Source organism: Panthera leo, chromosome F2 (assembly GCF_018350215.1).
Source record: "Panthera leo isolate Ple1 chromosome F2, P.leo_Ple1_pat1.1, whole genome shotgun sequence".
Lineage (NCBI taxonomy): Eukaryota > Metazoa > Chordata > Mammalia > Carnivora > Felidae > Panthera > Panthera leo.
Genome location: NC_056695.1, coordinates 12,355,987 through 12,363,639, shown reverse-complemented (window position 1 = coordinate 12,363,639; position 7,653 = coordinate 12,355,987). Strand labels below are relative to the sequence as shown.

Here is a 7,653-nt window from a genome sequence, read left to right as displayed (position 1 = left end):
TCAGGACAAAACAGAGGAAATCAGAGGAAGATGCCCATCGATATTTGAGAGTTATGAGAATTAAACGCTTTTAAATTATATGGTTTTCATTCTGCAAATAATTCATGTTTAAACATCTTAAAACACTACATCTTATTGTGTGTAAATTAGGATCCTATTTATGTAAAAAAAAAAAAAAGCCCAAGAAAAAGCCGATCAGAAATAAATCATAGTTTATATGTTTTTATTTAAATGGCAGGATTATAGGCAAATGATTTTTCCTCATCTCAAATTTCCTAACATGTTATCGAGTGGCTACAACTACTATTTAACGGAACAAAAATATATGATCATTCTATAAACATTTGTTAATACCCATGCATAGGAATCACTATAAAAATGTCATAGAAGTACAATCCCTGTTTTCTGGGCAAACAGTGATTTGCACAAGAATTACAGAGAAGTAAAAGGAGGAAAGGAACAGTCAACCGAGTGCAAGCATTTCACGTGTTATCTCGTGCAACTGTCTCTCCTGGGGAAGTAGGCGCTGACTTCCAGAGTAGGGGACTGAAGCTTTGAGAGTACGGTACACGCAAGCTGCCCAGATCCTCCTGGTAAAGGAGACATTCAGTTTTGCGCACACGCCCTTTCCTCCCTGCTCCATGGAACAGGAACACACAGCAGCAGATTTCATGGGTTAGACAGGGAAATAAAGAATGTACCAACATTGTGTCTGATCAGAAGTTCTGTACTCAGGGCGCCTGGGTGGCTCAGTCGGTTGAGCGTCCGACTTCGGCTCAGGTTATGATCTCACAGTTTGTGGGTTCGAGCCCCGCGTCGGGCTCTGGGCTGACAGCTCGGAGCCTGGAGCCTCCTTCAGATTCTGTGTCTCCCTCTCTCTCTGTTCCTCCCCCTGCGCACTCTCTGTCCCTCTCTCTCAAAAATAAATAAAAGATCCAAAAAAGTCTTTTAAAGATTGTGGTGAAGTCCACAGGAGGCTTTTCGATGCAGCTGTCAAGTCCTTTGGCAAGTGAGAGCAGGAGTCAGCTCTGCAGGGGGCAGATATGGAGGCTGGAGGCCTCACGCATGAGCACAGAGGGGCATGCGGTGTAAGTGAAGGTTCGAGTGGCAGGTGGCCACATTGTCCTACATAGTCCAGAAGAGCTGTTCCCATCCTCATAGCTTCCCGGTGAGCAACACACCCCGTGAAGCTCTCTGTACCCTAACAATTCCACACTTTTTCGGGCTAGCTGGAGTGAATTTCTCTCCTGACAGCCACAGGATCTCAGGCTACCGCAGAAACAAACACACACGTTATCTGAATGATTTTTCTCAAGTCCTTCCTGGCTTTCCCAATGATGACCAGTGTCCCCAAATTCACATCCACTTGGCAGTCTGTCAGGAACCTCAAACCTAAGATGCACAAAAGCAAACCTGTCCTCTTCCCTTTCACATTTCCCCAAGTATTCCCGACCTCAGCAGTGCCCCCCTACCCAGTGGTTCAAATCAGAAACCTGGGGGGGTGGGGTATCCATGACCTTTCTCTCTCTGGTGCAAACTCTCTCCAATACTGCTCAAACCCACCCATTTGTACACACACACACACACACACACACACACACACACACACCAACTTTCCAACTTTGAAACCCTTCCCATGGTTTTTCATAGCCTATTAGCGTAAAATCAAAACTCATGCGCCCACCCTGCAATGCCCTGTGTCTGCCCGTCCTGTCTCTTCAGCATCCTGGCCACGCTTTGCCCAAGCTGAACCTTCTGCATTTCCTCACAAATGCCGTGCTTCTCTGCCCGAGGGACTTTTGTGTGCCCTGTTCCCCTCCACAAGGAACTCTTCCCGTCCCCATCTGACTCCTGCTTTCCTCTCGTGTTTTGGCTTAGATTCCATGGCCTCCACAAAGCCTCATCTGATTCACTAAGCTTAAGGTTAAGCATCCCTAATATGTGGTCCTGTGACCTTCTGTATCTGACTACCCGTAGCACGTACTGACCTTCAAGGTCATTGCTTGTTTGTATTATCTGCCTCCCCTGCTTGACTGTGAACTGCAGGCAGGCATATCCCCAGTGTGGAGACCACAGGACCTGCGGAGGAAATAGTGGAGGAATGAATGTATTAATGCATCAAAGCAGCACTCGTGCTCAGGACAACACGTAGACCTTTTAGCGAACTGACTCTTCTACTCGTTTTGTCATCGCTCGTACTCTTAGGATCTGGTGCGAGTCCCTGAACTGGAAGTCGGGAAACGGGGCCAGGGGACAACATTCGTCAGAATATTTACTGTTACTATTATTAGCCCACCTGAAATCTCCCCTCACTTTCTACACTAGGCCAGTAGCTTAAACTGTAATGAATCTGACCACACTTTGACTCTCTGTGCCCTCATGGTGAGTCCGTCTGACCCAGGACTCTCTTGGCCCTTCATGCAAATCAATCTCAGAGGCCTTTCCAGAAGCTCCCCCTAACATCAAATTGTGGGGTGGACATAAGCCAAAAAATCGCCAGTACGCACACGCGGGAGCGTATCATTCAGGTGGCGAAACCGAGTTCTTGTATGGTGAGGCTGAGGTTAAGATACTGACCGGGTTGTTCTCTCTCTCCCATGGGCTGCCTGTGGGGCCAAGCAGTCCACTGCGGGACCCATCACAGGGGAGAACTTGGAGCTCTGGGGGCAGGTTGGGTAGCGACTAGAACACGACAGCATGAGCGCTCAGGAACTGCATGTGTTCCTGCATGTGTTTCCAAGGCCTTGGAAAGAAAATAGTTCCAAGAGGGACACACCGAATGCAGATGCTTTGGACCCGGAATGTCAGAAGGTGGAGGCAGAAGACGGGAGGACGCGTATTCAGGCGAGGTTGGAACCAGCACGGCTCCAAGAATGGAGTCATCCGTTTGCGAGTTGGGAGAGGGTTTCTGATTTAGAAGGAAGATGGTAATTTGGTTTTCAGACAGGTGGGGTTTGTGGTGGCACATGGGGTCCAAGTGGAAGCGGAAGCCGTAAGAAGTCAGCTGCAGAAAGCGATGACAATCAGGAGGGGACCCATGTAGAGCCTACGGTTGCAGGCGGGGGAGATTCTACAACGTGAGCCAAATACAGGGCCAACACGAGCTCCCCCGTTCAGTCTAGAACACCAGGAGACACCGTGGAGAAGAACTTCAAAGAGACAGAGAAAGCCAAGATCAGAGGCCGTCCAGAGCATAGCGTGAGGTTACGAGGAAGGAGACAGTAAGGAGGTGGTTTGCAATAGTCAATACTGCTCGTATTATCTGAGCCCTTGCTGTGGGCTAGGCGTGTTTCAAGGAATCCTTCTTCAACGATCCCATGTAATTCCTGCAGCAACTCTGTGACAACTTGCAACTCTGTGGGTGCTGTTATTATCCTTGTTTTACAAATGAGCTCGCTGAGCCTCCTAGAAATGGTACCACTTATCAAGGCCATATGGCCAGTAAAACGCAGAGCTAAGATTCAAACCCATGGTCTTGGGGCCTACAGCTGGACCTTGGGAGATGAAGAGAAAGACGGAAGAGGGGATATGTTGGTGTTCTGTGGCTCTAGGCAGCTCGACGAGACAAAAACAAAGTATTCTGGATGAGAGCTGAAGTAGACAAAGGTAGGAGTCTACATACTGTGATTCCGTGAGGCCCGGACAGGGAGACAGACTGGCGAGCGGAGAGGCCGGGGGCCTTGAGACTCAGGTCCCTGCTTCTCACCGGCTGCTCCTGCCTGGACAAGAGCCAGGGAGGCTCCTCCACAGCCTTCTCCCCTGCCTGACCGGAAATGCGGCCTCAGGGGGTGCCATTCTGGGTACCTTCCGGTCGTCCGGGAGCCAATGAAAGCCGGCAGTGCAGAGATGGAGAATAGCTCATCCGCTTACTTCCCAGAGCCCGGGTGGCCAAAGTCCCCACAAGCCCAGAAGGAGGGAGAGGCCCCCAGGGGAGTGGGATGTAGGGCAGACCAAGCAAATCCCAGGCAACACTGGGGGGCTTGCCTGAGGCAAACACCAGCCTGGGGAAAGTGCAGGAACCAAAGGACCACATCTGTCAAGTCTTGCCCTTGATGCTGGGACGGACCAGAGGGACCTAAGAAGAGACGCCCCAGGCCTCCTTAAACTTGAAGCAGATCCAGGGCCCTGGTATCAGGCCCGTGTGAGAAAGGAAGGCCACTCCAGGTGAGAGGGGACTGCTTCCAGTGGGCACAAACCTCTCCTGAGGGGAAAGGTGGGTCTCGGCTAGACATGTCATAGGATCTCTCACCTCAGAACTGGGTAACGCGAGGCTGTCCCCACCAGTTGACCAACTCCACAAGACACACACGGCTGCACCTTCCCCTCCCCCACCCCAGCCACCATTTTTCGCTCCGCAAGAGCTGTGTCTTCTGCGTCCAGTCGATATGGCTGGCTTTTACGTGAAGGCAAAGACTTGCAGATAAAGGGGACAGCATCTGACCTCCCAGCTCTCCCAACTCTGCACGTAGAAGTGAATCAGGGCCCATGCCAGTTGCGGGCGGGCTTTAGGTTAGGACAGCGCCCCCTGGAGTTGTGCAAATTGCCAACTCTGGCAAGCATGGAAAAATCCACAGTGAAAGAACCCTGCGCCTCCTCTCCACCCTATTTCTCTCCAACCCTGTGACACGGGCCTTCTTTCTGTCTCCATGGCTGAAGCAACCCATCCCAGTCTCAGGCCTCCATGAGACTCTCTGCCTGCACTATTTCTCCCAAGAGGTACCATGGCTACCTACCTTTTGAGAAAGCACCTGTGCTTACCCAAAAGTTATTTTTAAAGTTATTTATTAGCTGTACCCCCCACCCCCAACACACATACATTAGAATATAAGCTCCATGAGAGTGTGACCTCTGGGTGTCTTGCTTTCTCCTGTGTCCTCTGCACCTAGGAAAGGACCAGGCTTCTCCTGAAGCTTCTCAGTAAGCATGTGAAATGGAATCCAACTCGAATTGAAGTTTCAAACCACAAAAGGTGACCAAATGTTTAAAATAATTTCTCTGCAAGCAAGTAAAATTTAGTGACAAATAATCAGTTTTGCACAGCCCTCAAAATGACTCTCTATTTTCTCCCTAATGGTTTGCCTCTTTCCTTTCATCCTGCCAGATACTACACCGGGAATGTTAGGAATACATGTAAACCCCCAATGGTTTAAGGGAACCTAGGACTTTAAAAAGACGGTTGTCACTGAAGACTGGATAAAACACGCTGTAAAAGGAAAATCTCCAAAGGAGATAAAGGGCATCAGGAGTAGGGCGTCTCCTTTTTATGAACAGTTCCTAGGTGGTGCCTGACCAGCTGCTACACCCCAGTAAAATAGGCCAGCAGGGAAACCTGCCTGTGGCCCGGCTTAACCCTTCCCTGGCCCTCACCTCAGTAAGATGCTGGGAAAGATCAGAAGAATTCAAGCACTACTTGCTGCCTGGAAGAAAACAGCAAAAGGGGGGAAAAAAGACTGATTCCAATGTCACTCCCCACCCCCAAGCTTTCTTCTCCCAAAGAGCCTTCTGTTCACAGAAATTAAAGGACTCTGATAGCAGATCACAAATTCAGGACAGAAAAGCTTCACCATGCAGCCAGAGATTGCATTGTCGGTAACCAGACGTTGGACACTTTTTTTGCTTATGAACTTTTGGAGACCGTTCGAATAAAAGACTATTTGTTCCTGGACAAACACTCAACCAGCAAAGAAGCCTTTAAGAGGAGGGGGGATTTTTGTTTTGCATTTTCTCTTTGCAAAAAGAGAGAGAGAGAGAGAGAGAGAGAGAGACTTACTCTACTTGTTTTTCAGATAAAAGAAGCTAATTTGTTTACTATTACTGGGGACTCATGTCTATGAGTTCCTATGCCATTGTGGTAAAAAGAAAGGCTATTTTTAAAAAATCAAAAGCCACACAAGCCTTCATATGTAGTGTTCTTCTTCCCCTTCCTGCCTCCCCACTTTCATTTTACAGATGGCCATGAATATATAAGCCAAGTCAAAGCTCACGAGGTAACTCTCTTTTCTCTCTCTCCCCGACTCCTTGCAGAAACAGCCATACCTAAACTTGAAAAGCAATCTCTCGCCAAAGTTCAGTGAAATTCTAGCCTCAAAAGTTAACTCCCAGATTTACTCCTTTTTGGAAAATCCAACTCTTGGCATATGCAAACACATAACCTAGGCTTCAATCCTCCCCCTCCCCCCCCCTTGCAGTGTTCACTTTCCTGGTCTACATGGAACGTTTCTGAAATCAAGCCAGCAAGATGTTGAATGATGTCCTTTTAAAAGAGGGTGTGCCATAACTGGGTCACTAACTGGGTGACTAATCACAGTTGCCTTGTAACCACAGAGACTGTGGCTTCAACCTGACTTGATCATTTGTAAACCACAAAATGACCCAGCCATCTGCAGAGGCTCTGGAGCCTGCAGACCGTCCCAGGCCTGTTCCCTCCTCAGCCCAGGCGAAATGGGAGCTGCCCTGGGCGTGGGGCCTCTGGGCCTTTGCAGCAATCAGAAGCGATCTGACCAGGTCCAACCTTTGCTTTATTCGCGTCTTCACCGGCTCCAGCCTTGCGAGCAGTTGCAACAGTTGCTCTCTGCTCTGAATTCCATTTAGCCATTGGGAGTCCAAAAAGGAAAAGAAGGGACCTACAATAAATTTGTTTTCAAGACAACAAACAAACAAACAAAGGAAAAGGAAAAGGTAACAAGAAAGAAAACTTCCTCCAACTTAGTTTGGGGTCCTTGGTTGTGTCTATCACATACTCACGTATTGCATGAAAACTTGATAAATCTGTCCCCAATCAGTACAGCAATTTAAGGAATTTGGGGACAGGAGCATGTTTGCCAAGGGTCCCTCAATGTGTCCTAGGTTAAGGAGTCCCTGGGGTTGGAGGGTAAGCCCCTGAGAGGGACGAGTGGCATCAGGCCAGCAAAGGAGGAGCATGAACCCCTTCCCTTCCTGTCGCCCAAGTCATAATTTTTGCAGGCCTACAGTGCAAAAAAATAAATGAATATATACATATATATATATATATATATATATATATATATATACATACATATATATATATATATATATTCACTTAGGAGTAAGAAGTGCCTTTATAAATGAGGGAAATGATCGATCTCAGTGGCAGGGGAAGATCTGCTCTCACTACCTCTCACCACAAAGCCCCCACCTCAACTGTCTGGCTAAGAGGGTTATTTTTTTTTTTTTTTTTTTTCTGCTTAGGGTAAAATCGGTGGAAGGTACACAGTGGACTAAGCATGGTCTCAGCCCCGCCCCCTTACCTGTGTTCCTTTCACCACCAACCCCCCCCCCACCCCCCCCAGCAATCCCTCCAGTAGAAACCCACCTTTTTTCTCTCTCTCTCTTATCACATTAATTCAATCCGGCAACTGCTACTGTCTTGGGTAGGGGAAAAGGAGTTTTCTCCAAAAGGACGGGCGGGAGCAACAAATGGGAGGGGAACGGGCAACGCTTGTGAAATCCCAAACCGGACTGGTAAGAACAACATCATAAATTATGGATCCCTCGAGCCGCCTCTGGCCTGTCACGGCGTGATCTGTCTCCATGGACTTGCCTGGCGCGGGCGACACTGTCGTCCGCGAGCTCGGGGCGCCGGGGCCTGGGTTGCCCTCTCCCGGCCTGGCCCCGGCGCCCTCCCACCCCCAC

General features: G+C 48.9%; 1 long non-coding RNA gene across 1 annotated transcript; it reads right to left on the bottom strand.

Moving 5' to 3' along the window:
- Nucleotides 1-903: 903 nt before the first annotated feature.
- Nucleotides 904-4,835, bottom strand: LOC122210749. Its single transcript, XR_006198219.1, has 3 exons — nucleotides 4,817-4,835; nucleotides 1,989-2,079; nucleotides 904-1,392 (listed from the first exon to the last, which is right to left on the bottom strand). It is a non-coding gene; the product is annotated as an uncharacterized LOC122210749 (long non-coding RNA).
- Nucleotides 4,836-7,653: the final 2,818 nt, after the last annotated feature.